Genomic DNA, 22,226 nt, shown 5'->3' on the forward strand with positions numbered 1-22,226 from the left:
TTCACGCCAAAAATTTAATAGTGAACGGATTTGAATGAAATTTCGTAGGTATACCTACAGATGGTCTAGCTAGACCCTGAGAAAGAACATAAAGGCTACTTGTTATCGAGAAATTCTCACGGGAAAACTTTTGAGGCGAAGCGAAGCTATCGGGATTTTGGCGCATATTTTCAACACAGAATATACTTATCTACTAACTATATTCCTACTAACCTCCGGACCTCCGGAATTTGTAATGTAATGTAATGTAATGTCCTCCTAGCCGAATTTCGACCACGGCGGCCAATCTCAATTGAGATCAGCCATGTACGCAGGAGTAGATTATAGTGTCCAAGTGTGTGCGCAGTACACAGGAGCACTCTCTGTTCCATCACTCTCATAGCCCAATGGGACGGATTGACCGACACGACAGGAGAGAGCTAGGCGCAGGACCGACTGCTTTACATGCCCATCCGACAGCATATGGATCGTTTCACTGTTTCGGACATTAGGTGATCAGCCTTCTATGTCCTAACCAAACTTGAAACCACAATTTAGAAACACAAATTGATGGTCCCGCCCGGGAATCGAACCGGGACCTCTGGGTCATGAAGCGAAGCTTCTACCACTAGACCACAGAGGTAGTTAGCCGAAAATTAGTTAACTATATACTGACCGTGAACATTAACTCATTTCAGTCTCTGTCTCCCAATAACACCCTAGGAAAGTAGTTTATAAAATATAAATGACAGTTACTTAGTGCAACTCTTTACGGTTTAGGAAATACCGGTTAGGTTTATATTCTAAGGGGCCGTCCATTAATCACGTGAGGCTCAAAGGGGGGGGAGGGGGTACTGAAAACCTCACGAAACATCACGAGGGGGGAGAGGGGGTTCTCGTTAGACATCACGTGTATTAATTATTTGTCAAAAATTAGGTATTTCTAAACCGATATTTTCGACGGCGCAAAAATTTTAACGATTTGTAGTATGACCTATTTTTTTTCTAGTCAAAAATTGCCTTTACATAGACTTCCAAAAAAATACACGTGATCCAAAAAAATAAACGTGATCCAGGGGGGGGAGGGGGGGTTGGTCCCAAACCTCACCAAATATCACCAGGGGGGAGGGGGGGTCAAAAAATGAGAAAAACGACCTCACGTGATTAATGGACGGCCCCTAAAAAGTATACTCAATGGTTTAGAACCAGTAAATCTCTAGACTATATTAAGTAGCTTATAGCCGGGTTTAACACAGTAAGTACTATCTTTAGTCTTTGTTTTATAATAAGGGGGTATATAATGTTAAAGTAACTTACAGTTGAAAAATAGAGTGGTTGTCCAGACTACTGTCGATTGCAAACTTCCATACATCACAATATCTTTACACATTTACTACGTGCGATGCTATTTATACCTGTTCTTGCTTATTGTAATACATAATTATGTTCCTTTAGCTGGTTTGGTTTTAATAAATTTTGTAAAAGATGATGTGTACTTACTTGTTTTTTAATAGGTAGGTACTTTTTACTTTTTTTTTTCATTGGTGGTATATTTTTTTCGATAGATCGATAGCTTTCGTCTTCAGCTCACGATTAAAATCAATATCAATACTGTAGCATATCCGAGTCAAAGGTTACACTAATTTTATTACAAATCTGGGTTATCAGCATAATTATCTCAAAATGGCGGAAAGCCCCCCTTACCCCCCACAATGCTATATACTTTTTATCTCCAGTGGTATAAATTAAATTAAGATGCTTACGATATTATAAATTTTTTATTGAACATAAAACATTGTACAAAGGCGAACTTAATGCTAGTAGCATTCTCTACCAGTTAACCTTTGGTGATGTCGAGAAAGTGGTTGGTAGTGCGATAGGCTGAGAGGAGAGAAGTTTATCTACTTAAATCGAGAAACAGAGATATACTTACTTATACATAATAACTATACAAATTATATACAGACATATATAAATATATTCCTACATTATATTATAATATACCTAATACATACTAATAATACAAAATATAATAAACTATAATACAGGGTGTTAACGATCTATCAAACTTTATGCAAATCAGCTGTTTAATTGTTGATTAAAATGTCATTAATCACCATAAATATTTTCAATTTTATTTAATAATTGTTATTACCTACTGTGTAATTAATTACAATCATAGTTACATAAAATAAATTATGAAAAGTGAAGTTGATAACAAATTTACAGTGTGTGTTCTTTTGTAATCGAATGTCTCATTGGTTATGTGTTTGTGTAGGGTGACCATGTTTTTGATTAAGGTAAAACATTCCACTTTACTTTAGACTTTAAACATAAATATTCTAGATTCTGATGTTTTTTTTCTTAGAAACGTGCTTGGTTAGACTAGTACTAACCCCCATTTCCCGCTCAAACGCATTCTACTTAACACCCTGTATAATATCATCATCACCAAATAAAATATATTTAAAATCAATTTTGTTGATCGTTCTGCACTTGGAGCTTGGAGGTAGTGCTGACGAACTTTGGCCTTAAAGATGTCTACGATATTTCAAAAGATATAACGAAAACGGTGATGCCCATTTTTTTGGGGGTACAACTTTCTAAGATACACCCTCTTACCAAAACCATAGACGTTCACCGTATTCACGTCAAAACGAAGTTTAACTTGTACTTTATATTTTGGCGGAGATTTTGAATTTATTAGAGGCAGAAATGAATATTTTTTGGTGGAGGTTTAAATACAAACCGATATAAAGCTTTTTCCATTTCCAGCACAGAGCATTCGAGCGACTGTTCCCTCCGAGCAACTATACCCTCCCTGACCCTACTGATAATTATATATGTTTGCCGAGAAATTGGGAAATAAAACGACTAGCTTGAAATTGAAATTTGATTTAAGCTTATCACGGGGTTCAACACGTGCACATCAAAGCGTGAAAAAGTACTCCGACGCGCTCGCTGTTAGTTACAAAATGTATCGAATCCTGAGGCGCGAGCATAGGATTCGATACTATTTTCGAATCTACGAGTACACGAAGGGTCACCTTTACCAAACGCTAAACGTGTCACTTTTGGAACTAACTTTGCCTTACATTTTGACAGTGACAGTTGACGGTACGCAACGTTAACGGAGGATCGAAACTTGTGCTCACGACGGAGATAAACAAAATATTTAATGATTCTGTCTACTGTCATCTTGGCCATTGTCACGGTCGCGCTACACACGCACCGACGGCAGGGACGACGGAAGCAGCCCCATGGAAGTAATAATACAACAAAAGAGAGGAAGGGCTCTGTGGTAACCCTCTCTATCGGCTCTTTCACTTCAAATATAAATCTTAAGGTGAATTCGTTAGGTCTATTTTTGTTTGCATCATTTTGGTGAGTGCGCATTCTTGTTGTATTATTACTTCCATGAGCACCCCATTCACTTCACGCGCCGCGAGCCGAGCCTCGAGCCGTACCATTCCGTGGTCAAATCCCTCATCGCCCACACACTACACGAGCCCCGAGTTGCAGTCCAGTCGATTGTGAACTTTACGACTCTTACACAAGGAACATGTTAGTACTACTCTCGTGGCGCCTTTAGGGATGAAGGATAGGCTCGTGGCCCTGTTGCCCTTCCGCAGGGCCATCCTCCCAAATTGCCCCGGCATGCCTACACACATCACAAATAAGGTGCAGGTGGGTTATTCCGAATTTCGGATAATTCCGATTTTTGCCGATTTCTTCCAAACGCAGCAGGTGAATGGTTCCACGGTTCAAATTATGGCTGCGTTTGGAAGAAATTGGCAAAAATCGGAATTACCCGAAATTCGAAATAACCCACCTGCACTATATCACAATAGCCCAACTAACACCGTAGCGTTAAAAAAACTCTCATATAACTTGTATAATGGCTCCATTCGAAAATTAAAGTGTTAAGACATAGCTGTATAAGAGTGTAGGAGAGTGCTCTAACTCACTTATAACCACGAAAGAGGCCCACGATTTTGAGAGTAAAGGCTTTAGAAAGCCTGTAAAACGGTGTCATTGAAGTGTTTAAGTTATAGAAAGCCTGTAGTACGGTGTCATTGAAGTGCTAAAGTTACTATAGAAGAGCGTTTAATCACTCTCAGCTAGAACTTTTACCGGTATAATTGTAGTTGTAGAATGGTTATTTGACTCCCTGACTCTTATTTGTTTGGTAAAAAAGGCTTAAGTGAGTATGTTACCGTTTTTCGAATACACTTTTACCATACAAGTTGTATGTCTTTGAAAATAATAGTTTCAACAGCAATCATACGCGACAGTATTAGAGTGACAGTATTGATTAATACTAAATAACAGTAAATATAATTTATTAACTTGAATAAACTTTTTTTGTGAATTGAAAATAATATGCCATTGTAATTTTACTGTAATGTATACCATATTTCCCATCTCAATTTTAATGCGCTCCGAATTTATTAAGGATTTCAAATGAAACATAAGTAAATATAAAATAGACGACTCAATTTTGATTTTTTTTGTATCCTTGCTGTATGTTCATTAGTTCCATAAATCTATTGGCATGACTGGAATGACAAAATTCACATAAATAAGTAAGTATTTTAAAGCAAAATATTGTTTATTCCAGCAATTTATAGGTTAGGTCGCCAATGCAAATGGCGAACTTACATTTAAGACAAATAGACTCACCTAAGTCATCTATTTCACTTTTTGAAATAGAACACCCTTAGCCAAGGGTATTATGCAGTCTTAGTCGATCCGCACAGTCTTGCTTAACACCGTTACTTTTACAGTCTACTTGCCTAACGCAATAAGCGTAAGTTAAGTTAACCTTAAAGATTAAAACTGCATTGTTGAGTTTTCCAACACTGTAAGAATCTTGTCTTACTGCACTCTTGACAAAATCTCTTTTATAACCAATTCCTGCAGCCTAAATTCAATATGACACCTAAAGATTTATATGAGTATTAAAGGAAACCACTTAACAACCATAAGTGTTACCAGGTGTCAGTGAGCACTCTTGTATAGCTTTAGGTTCTAGAAACAGTTTAAACCTATAACATCTTAATTATAATTGCTTTGACTAATACCATTTAACAATCAATTTAACACTTAAACCTGCTGTTAACACTAATTTCATTTGTTAACTCATCTTTATCGCTTTATGTTAGAACTGAGATAATTATAACACAGTTATACAGGTTAAAGTTATAAAAATAGCTGTAACTGAGGGTAAAATGTTTGTTGGGAGGGAATATGCATGTGATTCAAATAGAGCTCAAATATTATGTTTATAAACTTTGGTAACTACCTATTTCAAAATTATGCCTCCATCAATATTTTCGGGAGATTTTCAACCATAGACAACAACCATAGACATAAGCCGATTATAGATGGCGCCGGTAAAACTTCATACTCAACAGCACTGCATTTTTTTTTAACCGGCGCATGGAGTCCTTTCAGCCAATACAAAAACCCAATGGATGTGAATTCAACCATAGGGGCCGTCCATTAATCACGTGAGGTCGTTTTTCTCATTTTTTGACCCCCACCTCCCCCCTGGGTATTTGGTGAGGTTTGGGACCATACTCCCCTCCCCCCTCGTGATGTTTCGTGAGGTTTTCCGTACTTCTACGACAAAATGACAGTACAAGTATGCGACGAATCGTGGGTCCATATGGATGCAACAAATCGAGAAACCCTTGGATTTGAAAACGGAAATGGAGAAAGCAAATGCTTGTTGACCTTGATGTATTCATTCAGCAGCTTGGGAGAAGTGACCTGGCTAAGTTGAAGACTGCTGACGGTAGTATAATTGCCTCTAATCTGAAATTTCATGGGGAAATTGAAGGTTTCTACGGCTTTTAGCTTCACTTGCTCACTGATTACAGAGCTCCACAGTGGCGGATTTACAAATTTGCCGCCAGTAGGCCATTAAATTTATGCCGCCCCTACTGACTTCTAAAATTCAATTTGTTAGTTTAATCCCGTTATTAGTATGATTGTGAACTTAATGATATTTCTATGTCTATCTGTCACCAACTTCAAATGTTTCATCAAATCTTATAATTAAGGTTCCGTACCTCAAAAGGAAAAAAGGAACCCTTATAGGATCACTTTGTTGTCCGTCTGTCTGTTTATCTGTCTGTCTGTCACCACCCTTTTTCTCAGAAACGGGTAAAAATATCAAGCTGACATTTCGCAAAGATATATATATATATATATACAGGGTGTCCCAAAAGTCAACGTCATCCCTTAAAGGGCTGATAGGTCAGCTCATGAGAGGCCAGAATATCACAATATGACCTTAGTAAAAACTCGATAATTTTCGAGATATTGACACTTTTATAAATTTGCTGAAAATCGACACCTTGGATCAGTTTTTTGCGTGCCGCCGGTACAAAAATCCATATTGTTAGAATTTGTTTGGTGTTGCATCACCCTGTATAGCCCTGCTATTGATCGCAGTCAAAAAATATATCGAGTAATGCTGTATGTTTAAAAAAAACACGGTTTTCAAAGTCATAAAAGGTAATCGTATTTTTTTTATAAACAACTTTGACTCTACATACTGTAAAAAAAATATACCACACAAACCTGGCACCTTATTTGAAAAGATTGCTCATTTAATGCAGTTTTCAAAATGGTATAAAACGTTGCTATTGTTTCAATTAACAAAAAAGTTATTGCTATTTTAGTACAAAACGACATCGATGTAAAATTGTTTGAAGGAAATTTATCTGACTGAATTTATTAAGGGTAAGTCATGTTGGAATGAGTAAAAGTAAAATAGGTGGTGGGGTCAGCCGTGGCAACATAGATGACGCAAAAATAGCTAAGAAAAAACTTACCAAACTCTTATAAAACATATTTTGCGTTTTTACACCTTATTTAAAAAAACAAACATTTATTGACTTTTATTTTTAATTCTCAAAATTATAACACCACATTATTATATTAAGTACATAATAAGCAAAAAATAATACTCATTAATGGTCATAATCATAATTTTGAGAGTTTGGTTTTGTTTAACAATAACTTTAAAATAAATAACAAGTAATTAGAGGTAATGTTAATGACAAACTGAGCTGTCCCTTTTCTGGATACTGTGGGGGTACTTTTACTCATTCCAACATGACTTACCCTTAATAAATTCAGTCAGATAAATTTCCTTCAAACAATTTTACATCGATATTTTTTTGACTGCGATTAATAGCAGGGCTATACAGGGTGATGCAACACCAAACAAATTCTAACAATATGGATTTTCGTACCGGCGGCACGCAAAAAACTGATCCAAGGTGTCAATTTTCAGCAAATTTATAAAAGTGTCAATATCTCGAAAATTATCGAGTTTTTACTAAGGTCATATTGTGATATTCTGGCCTCTCATGAGCTGACCTATCAGCCCTTTAAGGGATGACGTTGACTTTTGGGACACCCTGTATATATATATATTTTTTCATTTTTTATACAAGGTGGCGCAAAAGTAATCACCCTATTCGAAGTTGCTCTCATTTGTACAAATGGCCGCCAATTTCAATTTTTTTTTGAAATTGGTGGACTAGACAAATGCAGAATACAAGTTGAGAAGCCATGGAAGCCATACCTCCCAAGAACGCCAAATAAATAAATAAATAAATAAATATGTGGGGACATCTCACACACGGCCATCCGACCCCAAGCTAGGCAGAACCTGTGTTATGGGTGTCGGACAGCTGATATATCTACACAAATACATAGATAGATAGATACTAAATATAAATATCAACACCCAAGACCCGAGTACAAATATCTGTCTTTAAACAAATATCTGCCCCAGCCGGGAATCGAACCCGGGACCTTCAAATAATGGACAACATTTCAAAAAACTAAAGCTGCTATAAATCGAAAACCATTTCGAGATTTAGCTCTAAAGGCCACAAAAAAAATGTTTTTGTATTTTTTGGATGTATCATTTTCGAATAAATCATAAAATAGTAAAAAAGTGCTGATGACGTCATGCATCAGGTGCGATGCATTTTGATGATCAAAGCACATAGATTTAAAAACAAAGTAACTGTCACTTTCATTTTTGATTGACGTTGACGTTTTATCGTGACGTTGTTGTTTATTTGGGTCATTTTCATTAATTCTGTTCTGACACTTTCTGTTTCTATTTTTTTATTTATTATTAAGAGATGACCTCTATATAATATGTCCCAGAGCATGCCACCGCCTACACAGTTGAAAAAATGCTTCTGCTTATTTTTTTACATGATAAGTACCTACTTTCCATCATCAGAAATATCAATGTCATTTGAAAATGACCCATTTGTTGGTTGGCATGTAAACAAAGTTTAAATGTCACTTGTCAGTGTCATTTATGTTTTTTTTCGAGACTCCGGCAATAGACAAAAATAAAAATTGAGTCTAATATGTGACGTCACTTCCGGTTTTAAAACAATTAACTTTAAAGTTAAAAATAACATGCAAAAATGTATGTATATACAAAATAAAAAAATACGGGTCCACTAATTTTCTATAAACTTTCCGAATAGCTAATAAAAATATAGGGTTAAGAAAATGAAATGTTGTCCATTGTGTATATTCAGTTTTCGGGTCGTCTTTTATTTCGTTTTATATGTCATTTTTTCCTGCAATATCGCCCGATTTAAGCGTTTCAGACGGTTTTTGTGGGTGTTTTTTGAAGACCCGTGTTAATGTGAATAAGCCCGTGTCTCTGGAAGCCCTAAACAAGACACGAGTGCGAGAATCTCTCGCCCGAAGTTCTCGCTGAATTTATGAGAAATGCCATGAAAGGAGCCCGTAGGGCAATCAATTGTGACGGCTCCCATTTGGCCGATATCATCTTCTAGACTTTACCACTTTACCAATAAAAACTTAAAGGTTCAAATAAACATAGTTAATAAAAAAAACAAAAGCGAAGTTTTTCATTTAAAAAAAATTAGACGCAATCAACATTGGATGACTTCTTTTGATCCACCTTGTACAAATGTACGACATCGACAAGCTGGTAAAATAAAATATTTAAAAAAAATATTTTTTTTTGGTTGCCATCCATACATGTAAAATGGGGATGATTTTTTTCGTTGGTGTCAAACCATTTTTTTATTCAGTGAATGGTTTACGAAATATTAAGCTTCAAACTGCGAATTCTTGGTAGACTCAAGTGACTGTTTGGTCCAAAAATATCACTGATGTACTTAGTAGGTACATATGACAAAATTCCACATAACTACCATTACAGCCGTTTCCAGTTTCTCCAAATTCGAAAGTATTCCCGCCGCTTCTTGTCGCGTTACAGGCTTTTCAGTAATAACATCTTTGATTGATTTCAAAGAATAACTGCATGCCAAGAATCTCTTTAACTATTAAGTACATGCTTCTTTTCTGGCTGACCAACGTCTCAAATTCACTCTATTTCGGGTTTTGCATTTCCCGATTTCACTCATTTATTTAAGCCAGCGTTGTGTCGAGTTTACAAAAAAATCCTGTAGCAGCATGAAAAAGCGACAATCTTGGCTAGTAGCACGGGGCGCATAAGTATTTAAGGCCTGGGTCTCCTATTTATGTCGCAGGTCGCGTCCAGCGTCACGCCGTAGGCCGCGTCACGATGCTCACTATAGAAATGTACTGATGCGGTCCCCCTCACACGCCGACGTTTGGCGCGTAGACGTAGTGAGCATCGTGACGCGGCCTACGGCGTGACGACGCTCACTACGTCTACGCGTGAGAACTATTGAATTAAGTGAAAAATCTTCTAACAATATATTTTAAAATAAGACTTTACTTAGAAATTGATATGATATTTCCCGAGAAGTTTCTTTTGCACTGACACTCCATCTTGTTCGTTGTATTGTTTTTCAAAGGGCATGGCGTAATAATATTATTTTCAATGACGGATGTCAAAAAACAACCTCAGTAGAAATAGTAACCATGGCAACCTCGAAACCAAAAAGTTTGGTTGTTTGAGGTTGTTTGAAATCACAGAGACATAGACAACAAATTTCAATGAATATGACAGAATATTGAGTGAAGTGTGAGGGAAATGAGTGAATGATACACATAATGCTGGATTTATGAATGGTCTGTTAGATTTTCGTCGTGGGACTCATCCAGTTAACAAGGGTAATAATCCTTAACCCGCCAGTGGTGACGTGAATTTGACTTACATCGTCGTTGGTGACGCCGGTCTCACGCACCGGGATTTTCAAACTTATTTTTTTACTTAATTAACTACACATGCTACTTAAAATTAGTTTAATTTTAAAGATAAGTATTTGTTTGACAATAAAACAAAGCATTATCATAAATCACGGCTCGTTTATTAGTCCTTTTACCATGGTACTTAGAACACTTAATATTTACATAATTTTTCACCTATCATCTTAAAAATTTAAAAAATACAACAATGATGTAATTTTTTGTAACTAAGTCGACCTTTTATAGTTTTTTAACACTATGAACTTCATAAGAAAAAACAAAAATTTATATACTTCTACCAAAAAAATAATAATAATAATACACTAAAAGTCATTGTTTCTCCACAGCCAAACAGTCTCTGCAAGACGGCACTTACATGGTCGTAACACATATATTTCTTACATTTTGTGACAAATATATTAAATTTTTCTGTTATTTTCGCTATGCACATTCATAACATTGACAATTTTTTGAAGGTCCAGCTATCTCCGTCGTCATTTTCAAGGACATGCTGAAACTAGCTGATATTACTGTAAAAACTTATTGAAATCTATTAAGTACTTATATTTGTATAAATACCTACAACTATCTATTAAAAATAGTTCAATCATGAAATTTACAATCACAAAACACAAATACAGTCAAGAAAAATAAAAAAAAATGTATGAAAAATTTAAAAAAACATCTTTAAATTTGACTTACATAGTCGGTGACCCCGGTCTCACGCACCGGGTTGGCGCCAAAACTCCGAAACCTGCGCACGAGTCACCGTCGCGGGGTGGACTGACGATGGGGGATGGGAAATGAGGCAGCTACCCGAAATCACAACAAAAATCGATGGAAGTTATTCGACTTTTTCGAACCACCCGGTCTCACAGACATATACGTCACCACTGGCGGGTTAAACGCGTCGTCAGCAAATCCGTTATTGACACTGTAACTAACAGAATCATGAGAAACCAGGTCTAGGCCTAATTTCACACCATTCGGTTAGGTTAAATATACCTCGGTTTGGTTACATGTTGGACCGTTACGGTTAGTGAGTGTCCCACCATGCTAAATCACGGGGTTAACTCCCTTGATCGGGTGATAAACTTGATTGCTGCTGTGGGGTTCCGCTAAGACTTGGTTAAGACCGGTAACCAGGCAACGGGTTGTTTACTTGTCACTCATTCTGTCAAGATTCAAGATGGAAAAATGAAAAAAAGCCTTTGATAAACAATATTAAAAAAAAAAAAAAAAAAATTAAAAAGTCTTTATTGACACCATACTTAAAATAAATCAAAAATGTAAGGTGAGAAACTTGAAAACATAAAATTTAAACATCTAAAACATAAAACAAAAATATTAAAACTTTTAAGAACTTAAAATTTGTACTTAACTTAAAAATTAAATAGTATTTAAAAAAATATATCAAAAAACTTAAGAATTTTGAGTAATTCACAAATAGTAGTAATAGAAATAATTGAAATAATAATATTGGTGATGTTTTTCCTATGAATGTGTCAGTGACCCTCACACTAGGCTAGGCCTGTATCGTGAGTAGTCTGATGAGTAGTTTATTTCTAAAGTATTTACCAATCTTGACAGGTGGCTCATTAATTAAAAATAATTATACGGGTATGATATATACATTAAGTAAAATGAATATACTACTATTGATATATAAAAGTAAAATAAATATGATAAGGATAGTGAAAAAATATAATAACGTAATAAAAAATAAATATAAACTTGTTAGCATTGTTTTTTTGTTAATGCGAGAGTTTATTTAATAATGCACAATATAGCTTCTGTATCATTATAATCCATAATTTTTAGCCAATTTTGTGTTTTAAACTTAGCTTCTTTCACTGTTAGGAGTTGTAGTTCGCATTCTTTAACAGCTTTATTGTAGATATATGGATGCAGGAAATTAGGGAATCTTTGACCAAAAACTGTGTTAGTAGTGACTGGCTCTACTCTAAATACTCTACGAGTTAGCATGATTTCATAGTTAATTGAATTTATGGTTTTACGATGCTGTGATAGTATGACTCTGAGAATGAAAAGTTTGCGAATTGTGAGAACATTACATAGATTGTATAACTCTGTTGTTGGAAAACGCCTTGGCTTTTTTAGCATAACCTTTAAGATCGAGCGCTGAGCTCTTTCTACAGAGATAAGTGCTGTTTTGCATGCGCCGCCCCAACAGCTTATACAATAACTAAGCACCGATTGACACAGTGCTATATAAACAAGTTTTAACGTTTCTAGGGTGGCTCCATTTCTTAAAAGACGCATGATATTTATGAGCTTCCTTGCTCGTCCCGTTAGTGATTGTAGATGATTATGGAAGTTTAATTTGTCGTCGATTATTACGCCGAGGTACTTGATGGAGGGAGCCCTTTCAATTGAGACACATGAGCATAAGTTACCTGAGAGATTACACGAATGGATTTTTACTTCTAGGTCAGAATCTGGTTTGGAAGCGGCTGTTTTGTGAAAGCAGAGGTATTTAGTTTTTTCTGAATTTAGAGTTAATAAATTTCTAGATAGCCATTTTGATATATGTGATAGACCGTTAGTAGTCTGGAGGTGGACAGATTGCCAGGAATTATCGTGAAAGATGAGGGCTGTATCATCTGCATAGCAGATAACTTCTGCATTTGATGAGGGAGGAAAGGCCGATGAAATATCATTTATGTATATAATAAAGAGCGTGGGTCCTAAAATGCTTCCTTGCGGAACTCCATATTTTATAGGTAAGGGTTCACTGTAAGTGTCTTCTATCTTAACCAGTTGTCGCCGATCAGTGAGGTAACTTAAAAACCAGTCTAGTGGTATGCCCCTTATGCCAAGGTTTTCGAGTTTTTTCATGAGAATTTTGATTGATACCGTATCGAAAGCCTTGGCCAGATCTAAAAAGGCACCGATACAGCATCTGCCTTTGTCTAAGTGTGTAGACACTGAACTGATTAGAAGTGATACTGCATCCTCAGTTGATCGGCCATGGCGAAAACCGAATTGGGTGGAAGAAATTTTATTATTCGATTCCAAATATTTTACCAATCTGCTATTGACGATTTTTTCTAGAAGCTTAGAAAAAACTGGAAGGAGAGCTATTGGGCGATAGTTCGAAGGTGATTCCTTGCTGCCGGCTTTATGAATTGGTGTGATGGAGGCTAATTTCCAGATATCTGGAAATATACCACAGGAGATACTTAGATTAAATATGTGTACGAGAGGTTGTATGATGTAAGGTGCGATAAGTTTAACAAGTGAGTTATTAATGCTATCAATTCCTGGTGCAACATTTTCTTTGAGTTGACGAATATAACTTAGAACTTCAACCTCATCCGTAGGTTGCATGAAGAATGATTGTGCCGAACTGGGTGATGATGATGCTAAAGTAGCAAGGTGTTCCTCCGTTTCATTTGTGCGATCCAAGATAGAGTTTGCTAGTTTTGAACCTAATGTAGTAAAATATTCGTTACATTTATTAGTAGATTCTTTGTGGGTTTCTGTTTTATTGAATAGTTCACTCGATGCATTCGCTTTACTATTTGATATTTCACAAATATCACGGATGGTGTTCCACAACTTTTTTGGGTCTTTTTTATGTTTGGCTAGTTCTCTGTTTTCATAATCAGCTTTGACTCTGTGTAGTAAATCAACGCAGAAGTTTTTGTACCTATAGTATATTAAACGTGCAGTAGGATCGTTTGGATATTTTCGATATTTCAGGTGCAGCTTGTCTCTATTTTTCATACATCTAATTAAACCTGGCGTTATCCATGGTTTAATATTTGATCTTGATTTACTTACCTTGATTTTTGTTGTGTTGTTGTTGATAATTTCACCAAGTTTATTGGAAAAAATAGTGGTACTTTCTGATACATCTGTTGAAGATGTTACATCAGTCCAATCAAGGTGTTTTAATTCAGTAGTTACAGCAGAATAGTTAATTTTACTTATAAGTTTGTTAGATTTACATATTTTTGATCCAATATTTAAAGCAACTAACGAGATATCGTGGTCGGTGACCGATGATTTGCATACTATACCGAGTGAATTGTGTTTCGTTTTCAGAAAGATGTGATCTATACACGATTTTTGTCTTGTTGGTAACGTTATAGCTGGTATCAAGCCGTGCTCTGCCATTAGACATAAGTACTCCGATTTACGAGAGTCGTCAGATGCAGGCAGAATATTAATATTAATGTCACCTGCAACAATAATATCAGCTGAGTTTTTCGATGTGTTTAATACGTTATCCAAAGATACTAGGAAGTTATCTATATTAGTAATGGATGGTGAACGGTATAAAGCCACTATGATCATATTGTTTGGTAAAGTTAATTTTAAACAGTTAGCATCACTAAAGTCAGGCTCAGTAACTGAGGAGTTTAAATGGTTTTTAACATAGATAATAATGCCCCCATTTTGATTAGTATATTTGTAGGTGTTGAAGTGACTATATCCCGTCATTGATCTGATTACTGGATTATACCCTAGCCGACATTCTGTTATACGAACTATATTGTTGAGTGACATAGTTATAGATGTTGTGTGACATAAAAAATTAAGCGAAATACTGTCTGGCTTTTATATAATGTCAAACCGAGATAAAAGTTTAAATTTAATGTCCTAACCTAACTTGGAACCGCAATATAGAAACACAAATTGATGGCCCTACCTGGAAATCGAACCCGGGATCCCTGGGTGATGAAGCTGAGCTTCTACCACTAGACCACAGAGGTAGATTCAAGAAGTTAAACCTAATGACTTAATGAGAACTATTGAATTAAGTGAAAAATCTTCTAACAAAATATTTTAAAATAAGACCTTACTTAGAAATTGATATGTTATTTCCCGAGAAGTTTCTTTTGCACCGACACTCCATCTTGTCCGTTGTATTGTTTTTCAAAGGGCATGGCGTAATAATATTATTTTCAATGACGGATGTCAAAAAACAACCTCGGTAGAAATAGTAACCATGGCAACCTCAAAACCAAAAAGTTTGGTTGTTTGAGGTTGTTTGAAATCACAGAGACATAGACAACAAATTTCAATGAATATGACAGAATATTGAGTGAAGTGTGAGGGAAATGAGTGAATGATACACATAATGCTGGATTTATGAATGGTCTGTTAGATTTTCGTCGTGGGACTCATCCAGTTAACAAGGGTAATAATCCTTAAACGCGTCGTCAGCAAATCCGTTATTGACACTGTAACTAACAGAATCATGAGAAACCAGTAGCCCTACTCTTGGCACGCAATGTATTGGTTTCATCTTGCCTTCTCGCCATTTGGCACTCCCGAAATCGACGGTGGCGCCATCTTGTCTTAACTATTGAGCGGTTTTCCGTCGAAAACCATCAAAATCGAGTCCAACTTGTGAATTGGCACTCTTGACAACCTTTTTGACAGATGTTATTGTGTTCATTCTTGTATTTAGGCAAGTCATTTAGGCAAGAACAAATAAACAACTTTTGAGTGGAGATTTGTGAATAAAATAGTTAAATTATAGCTCGTTTGGCGCTACAATGTACAGGAAATTTAAGTACAATGTGTACCATCGCTCTTACGATAAAGGAAAACATCGTGAAGGCAACCTGCATGTCTAGATTTCGCACATCTAGATAATATGTGAAACCCATATGTATTGGCTCGTTTGGTACAACAATTTACATAGGATTTAAGTGAAATGTACCTATATTATCCCTCTTACGATAAAGAAAAACTTCGTGAGACAAGATATCTAGGCAAGAACAAATACATTAACTAACAATTTGTGAGTGGAGATTTGTGAAAATTGTGAATAAAGTAGCTGAATTATGTCTTGTTTGGCGCTACAGTGTACATGAAGTTTAAGTAACAATGTATACCATTGCACTTACGATGAAGTTTAACATCGTGAGGCAACCTACATATCTAGATTTCGCACATCTAGATAATATGTGAATCCATCATCCCGCAGTGGACCAGTATGGTGGGAATAGCTCGTTTGGCGCTACAATTTACTTACATGGTTTCTAAGTTAAATGTATACCATCCCGTTTACGATGAAGGAAAACATTGTGGCAACCTGCATATCTAGAGTTTTCATATCTAGATTATAATGTGAACCCACCAACCCGCAGTGGACCAGCATGGTGGGAAATGGTCCATGCATAGGAAAGCAGTTTAGTTAGACGTTAGGGAAATGTACAATGGTTCCATTCGAGATAGCCAGGTGCAGGTACATACACCCCCGCAGAGAATATAATAGAGCAGCCTGTTAAGCCACAACACCCGGATTGGTGGGAGGATCCACCATTTACTATGGAGATGAACCACCTCTACCAGCACCTCTACATGCCTAAATACTATAGTATCTTGTAAATATTTCAGTACATAATCAAAAAGATTTAAAAATAAAAACATATGTAAGTTTCAGAATTCTTTATCTTTATAATAATACCGACATACTTTTGTAGAATAATAATTTCACCACCACTGTTGAAATACTTACAAACTTATAATATATAAGGGACATATTAACATAGGAACACTTTTTCTAATATTATTCAACATTTCTTAAAACAAAAATGTTCATATATTTAAATCAACATAGGTATTACCTAATATAAAATAATATTTTAGTCACAGGAAATATAAATTTCTACTTAAATCATCACATCATCCACTACTGCACAACAGCATCTGGACCCATAACTAGTGACGATGGTTATGGGTCTAGATGCCCTTAACTTTGTATTTCTTGATAACTGTTGCGCAATTTCTATGAGGATATTGACTCCATCACGGGCAGCTGCTGCAAGGTCCCCTTTAGGCTTTAGGGCATTAGCCCATGCTGTCAGCAGTTCAGCCTCTCCCTGCTTTTCCTCTATGGCCATCACTCTGTCTACTTCTACAGCAACTTGGTAGCGGCGGCTGGATCTATGCTGTGAGGTGCTGTGAGGATGAGCTGAGCGGCTTGATAGTTTAGGCCTGGGTATGATGCACCTCGACTTTAAGTATGTTATGATCCTGCCATTTACCACAGCAGTCCTCAGTCTGAAAAAAATAATTACACATTAAACATTAACTAACATTTAAAATAAAATGATTTCTTTCCAATACTTAATATTTAAAAAAAGTAATGAAGTATGATTAGTGGGTCATCCTGGGGGATTTTAGCTTACGGGGATTTTAATTTGGTAGTCATAACAAAATGAAAAGTAAACTTAAGATTTTAACTTACTTTACGTTACGTCTATCTTATCAAGACCCTTCGACCGCATTTAAGGTCGAGGCCATTGATGTTATTTTCTCATAATTTTAACTTCCCTAGGTCGGTCGGTCTTAAGAAGATCCCTGGCCATTCCTGGGTAACTTTCTAGATATTCTACAAGTAATTTCGTCTGGCGGTACGACGGCCGAGTTGCGAAACTCTGTGGGGAAAAACTAGGTTCATTATAATGATCATAGTGGATATACAGATGATTCTAACACGTTTGGTAACTGAACAACTTACCATAATATTGGTTTTTAAACTTTTTACGTTGTTACTTATTATGAAAATCCACCGACCGGCCATGACAACAAGAATTTTAATGACAATTTGTTTTTTTTTTCGTTTTCATTCATTCTTTCACAGAGTAACTGTCAAAATTGACTCACAATCCAACACAAGTTAGAACCAATTCGAATTAGAACACGATCGTGAGCCAATTCATGTCGGGAGTGCCAAATCTAACTTGAAATTGCCATAAACTTGTGTTCGATCTTAACACAATATGAATTTACGTCTTGCGTGCCAAGAGTAGGCCTACAGTAGCCCTACTCTTGGCACGCAATGTATTGGTTTCATCTTGCCTTCTCGCCATTTGGCACTCCCGAAATCGACGGTGGCGCCATCTTGTCTTAACTATTGAGCGGTTTTCCGTCGAAAACCATCAAAATCGAGTCCAACTTGTGAATTGGCACTCTTGACAACCTTTTTGACAGATGTTATTGTGTTCATTCTTGTATTTAGGCAAGTCATTTAGGCAAGAACAAATAAACAACTTTTGAGTGGAGATTTGTGAATAAAATAGTTAAATTATAGCTCGTTTGGCGCTACAATGTACAGGAAATTTAAGTACAATGTGTACCATCGCTCTTACGATAAAGGAAAACATCGTGAAGGCAACCTGCATGTCTAGATTTCGCACATCTAGATAATATGTGAAACCCATATGTATTGGCTCGTTTGGTACAACAATTTACATAGGATTTAAGTGAAATGTACCTATATTATCCCTCTTACGATAAAGAAAAACTTCGTGAGACAAGATATCTAGGCAAGAACAAATACATTAACTAACAATTTGTGAGTGGAGATTTGTGAAAATTGTGAATAAAGTAGCTGAATTATGTCTTGTTTGGCGCTACAGTGTACATGAAGTTTAAGTAACAATGTATACCATTGCACTTACGATGAAGTTTAACATCGTGAGGCAACCTACATATCTAGATTTCGCACATCTAGATAATATGTGAATCCATCATCCCGCAGTGGACCAGTATGGTGGGAATAGCTCGTTTGGCGCTACAATTTACTTACATGGTTTCTAAGTTAAATGTATACCATCCCGTTTACGATGAAGGAAAACATTGTGGCAACCTGCATATCTAGAGTTTTCATATCTAGATTATAATGTGAACCCACCAACCCGCAGTGGACCAGCATGGTGGGAAATGGTCCATGCATAGGAAAGCAGTTTAGTTAGACGTTAGGGAAATGTACAATGGTTCCATTCGAGATAGCCAGGTGCAGGTACATACACCCCCGCAGAGAATATAATAGAGCAGCCTGTTAAGCCACAACACCCGGATTGGTGGGAGGATCCACCATTTACTATGGAGATGAACCACCTCTACCAGCACCTCTACATGCCTAAATACTATAGTATCTTGTAAATATTTCAGTACATAATCAAAAAGATTTAAAAATAAAAACATATGTAAGTTTCAGAATTCTTTATCTTTATAATAATACCGACATACTTTTGTAGAATAATAATTTCACCACCACTGTTGAAATACTTACAAACTTATAATATATAAGGGACATATTAACATAGGAACACTTTTTCTAATATTATTCAACATTTCTTAAAACAAAAATGTTCATATATTTAAATCAACATAGGTATTACCTAATATAAAATAATATTTTAGTCACAGGAAATATAAATTTCTACTTAAATCATCACATCATCCACTACTGCACAACAGCATCTGGACCCATAACTAGTGACGATGGTTATGGGTCTAGATGCCCTTAACTTTGTATTTCTTGATAACTGTTGCGCAATTTCTATGAGGATATTGACTCCATCACGGGCAGCTGCTGCAAGGTCCCCTTTAGGCTTTAGGGCATTAGCCCATGCTGTCAGCAGTTCAGCCTCTCCCTGCTTTTCCTCTATGGCCATCACTCTGTCTACTTCTACAGCAACTTGGTAGCGGCGGCTGGATCTATGCTGTGAGGTGCTGTGAGGATGAGCTGAGCGGCTTGATAGTTTAGGCCTGGGTATGATGCACCTCGACTTTAAGTATGTTATGATCCTGCCATTTACCACAGCAGTCCTCAGTCTGAAAAAAATAATTACACATTAAACATTAACTAACATTTAAAATAAAATGATTTCTTTCCAATACTTAATATTTAAAAAAAGTAATGAAGTATGATTAGTGGGTCATCCTGGGGGATTTTAGCTTACGGGGATTTTAATTTGGTAGTCATAACAAAATGAAAAGTAAACTTAAGATTTTAACTTACTTTACGTTACGTCTATCTTATCAAGACCCTTCGACCGCATTTAAGGTCGAGGCCATTGATGTTATTTTCTCATAATTTTAACTTCCCTAGGTCGGTCTTAAGAAGATCCCTGGCCATTCCTGGGTAACTTTCTAGATATTCTACAAGTAATTTCGTCTGGCGGTACGACGGCCGAGTTGCGAAACTCTGTGGGGAAAAACTAGGTTCATTATAATGATCATAGTGGATATACAGATGATTCTAACACGTTTGGTAACTGAACAACTTACCATAATATTGGTTTTTAAACTTTTTACGTTGTTACTTATTATGAAAATCCACCGACCGGCCATGACAACAAGAATTTTAATGACAATTTGTTTTTTTTTTCGTTTTCATTCATTCTTTCACAGAGTAACTGTCAAAATTGACTCACAATCCAACACAAGTTAGAACCAATTCGAATTAGAACACGATCGTGAGCCAATTCATGTCGGGAGTGCCAAATCTAACTTGAAATTGCCATAAACTTGTGTTCGATCTTAACACAATATGAATTTACGTCTTGCGTGCCAAGAGTAGGCCTACAGGTCTTAACAAGGGTAATAATCCTTAAACGCGTCGTCAGCAAATCCGTTATTGAGACTGTAACTAAAAGAATCATGAGAAACCAGGTCTTACCCTACTTAACTAACTACATAATAAGTAATTTATTTCAGTGTAATTTTTATTTGTTAACTGGTTAACTAATAAAGTTATACCTACCTCTACTTATCAAGTAGGTAACTACATTGGTAACTAGATAGTCCGCCACTTTTGTAAGTGTTAGGTAGGTACACTGGTACTGGTAACAACATTAACATAATAAAAGACTGAATCAGAGATGACAAATCGTAAAGGAAACCTTAATTTAGACTCATATCTCAATCAATAAGAGTCAGACTCATTGGTGTTAGGTAAAGCTGTTGCTTGGCATAACAATGGGCTGTGGGAAGGGGAATTACCTGTTAGGTATTCGGAAGACGAAATGACGTCAACTATAGCACTTGCATAGCACACCGAGCCACCTCGGAGGATCAATCCTAACTATCCTTACTAATATTATAAATGCGAAAGTAACTGTGTCTGTCTTTCTGTTACTCTTTCACGCCAAAACTACTGAACGTATTTGAATGAAATTTGGTATACATATTTTCTAGACCCTGAGAAAGAACATAGGCTACTTTTTATCCCGGAATTCCCACGCGAAAACTTTTTAAGGCGAAGCGAAGCTTGCGGGAACAGCTAGTTTATAAATAAATATACCTATATATATATGTATATCCTGTGTAGTAGTTGTAATAGCAATAAAGAGGTAGGGCTGCTTATGGTGATCTGTTAACTCCCCAAACAACCTCAACAAATTTAGTTCTACGGCTTTTTGAAGTTCACCAAAAAAATACTTCTCTATATAAGTAAGTACACAGAAACTTGCCTAATAAGTACTATGAAGAACAGACCCCTTAGCATGAATTTTCATCGTGAACGTGACGTGAAATTACTCTATGAATTTTGTAGGGAAATTTTAGTTCTGCTACCGACCGCCAGGGGCGCTGTTCATATTTTCATCGTGTTCAAGACGAAGTTCGGACTTGCAAGCCACATAAGAGCACATAACAGAGTGTAGCAAGAGTCGATGTTGTCGGATACGACGAAGAGGACATCATCATCATATTTTCATACAAAATTACTCGATGAATTCTACTTCACGTTCACGATGACAATTCATGCTAAAGGGTCTGACTACTTAGGTATTTTTCTTGAATTTCAATAAGATGTAGAACAAAAGTTGTGCGGGAGGACCCCCCGCGCAGAACCCTTTCGGTTTAGTATAGTAACTTAGTATGGTAAATAACTGTTATTTACCACTTACCACTTTTGTAACATTCTATGTATTTGTGTAGATATATCACCTGTCCTGTCCGACACCCATAACACAGGTTCTGCCTAGCTTGGGGTCGGATGGCCGTGTGTGAGATGTCCTTACATATTATTATTATTATTATTATATTATTCTGTACATAAGTATTGGTTAACTAGAGTGAACACTGCCGAGGAACAGGATCTCCCACGTCTTGATTTTGCCTTCATTGGCTGTCTGGAGTTGTTTTGCCATAGAGCAGCAAGGAAGTATGTACCATGGTAGGTGGGATTTTATATACGATATCATTATCATCGTCCTGAACGGAAAGCTAGATCGCATCCAGTGGCGTGCTTTGGGAGAGGCCTACGTCCA

General features: G+C 36.3%; 2 long non-coding RNA genes across 3 annotated transcripts; both read right to left on the minus strand.

Annotated features, from left to right (window-relative positions):
• Nucleotides 1-16,594: 16,594 nt before the first annotated feature.
• LOC119691428 lies at nucleotides 16,595-18,171 on the minus strand. 2 transcript variants are annotated; one of them, XR_007266909.1, is made up of 3 exons: nucleotides 17,684-18,171; nucleotides 17,411-17,600; nucleotides 16,595-17,223 (listed from the first exon to the last, which is right to left on the minus strand). It is a non-coding gene; the product is annotated as an uncharacterized LOC119691428 (long non-coding RNA). The 2 variants fall into 2 exon arrangements; XR_007266908.1 differs by having other exon boundaries at nucleotides 17,411-18,171.
• Nucleotides 18,172-19,155: 984 nt separating this feature from the next.
• On the minus strand, nucleotides 19,156-20,546 carry LOC105381053. Its single transcript, XR_007266907.1, has 2 exons — nucleotides 19,973-20,546; nucleotides 19,156-19,785 (listed from the first exon to the last, which is right to left on the minus strand). It is a non-coding gene; the product is annotated as an uncharacterized LOC105381053 (long non-coding RNA).
• Nucleotides 20,547-22,226: the final 1,680 nt, after the last annotated feature.

Source organism: Plutella xylostella, chromosome 3 (assembly GCF_932276165.1).
Source record: "Plutella xylostella chromosome 3, ilPluXylo3.1, whole genome shotgun sequence".
Lineage (NCBI taxonomy): Eukaryota > Metazoa > Arthropoda > Insecta > Lepidoptera > Plutellidae > Plutella > Plutella xylostella.